This window comes from Papaver somniferum, unplaced genomic scaffold, assembly GCF_003573695.1.
Source record: "Papaver somniferum cultivar HN1 unplaced genomic scaffold, ASM357369v1 unplaced-scaffold_16956, whole genome shotgun sequence".
NCBI classification, from domain to species: domain Eukaryota; kingdom Viridiplantae; phylum Streptophyta; class Magnoliopsida; order Ranunculales; family Papaveraceae; genus Papaver; species Papaver somniferum.
In genome coordinates, this window is record NW_020626548.1 from 1 (window position 1) to 835 (window position 835).

At 33.3% G+C, this 835-nt stretch overlaps 1 non-coding gene across 1 annotated transcript; it reads left to right on the forward strand.

The window, feature by feature from the left end:
• The first annotated feature begins 664 nt into the window (after positions 1-664).
• Positions 665-752, forward strand: TRNAS-GCU. The gene has a single exon. It is a non-coding gene; the product is annotated as a tRNA-Ser (tRNA).
• Positions 753-835: the final 83 nt, after the last annotated feature.

Sequence of the window (835 nt, forward strand, 5' to 3'; positions counted from 1 at the left end):
GTTTTTTCAACCCTCCAATACTTTACAAGCAAATAAAAAAATTTATCAAAAAAGAGAGAAAGTTTGATTCTTTCATTTTTTGAAGATACCCTTTCCCTATTTATTTTATTCATATTCCGCTGGTAAATTTTAGGAATTCGAGCCAATCAACTGGATCTAGTATAAAAACCCGGAGTCTTTTTTATGGACTCAAATCAAGTCTTCAAATAAAGACTGCCCTTGAAGAAATAACGAAATTATAGTTATAATGTTAAGAAATAGGATAGGTCCCTCCTTTTCAAAATTGAGAAAAAATGCAAAGACACTTCTATCCTATACCATAAGATTGGAAATAGTCTTATGTGTTCCTGTCGTTATTGTTTCAATAACAAGTTTTTTTGTTTTTAAATCAGAGAAATGAGTTGATCTATCATTCATTGCGTTGGAATAAAGTAAGAAATGGCCCGGATAGGTACTGACCAGGCCGGGGAATAAAAGGAGCTTTCGGCTAAAAAAGGGGGGAGATTCCGTTTTTCTTTCTATGGAAGATATACCCATTATCGAAATGAAATTCGAGTTAGATTGCTAATCCAATTTGTATCTATCTTATCTATCTATAGAATAGAGTGAAAGAAGAAATAAAGAATTTTTGGCTTCAAGCGTAACATAGTAATTTTTTCAATTTGGAGAGATGGCTGAGTGGACTAAAGCGGCGGATTGCTAATCCGTTGTACGATTTATTTGTACCGAGGGTTCGAATCCCTCTCTTTCCGTTTCCTTCGATGACTTGCTTTTTTTTGCATTCAAAAAAAGACCGAGACCCTTTCATTTTATCTTATTTTCTCATAGTTAAATT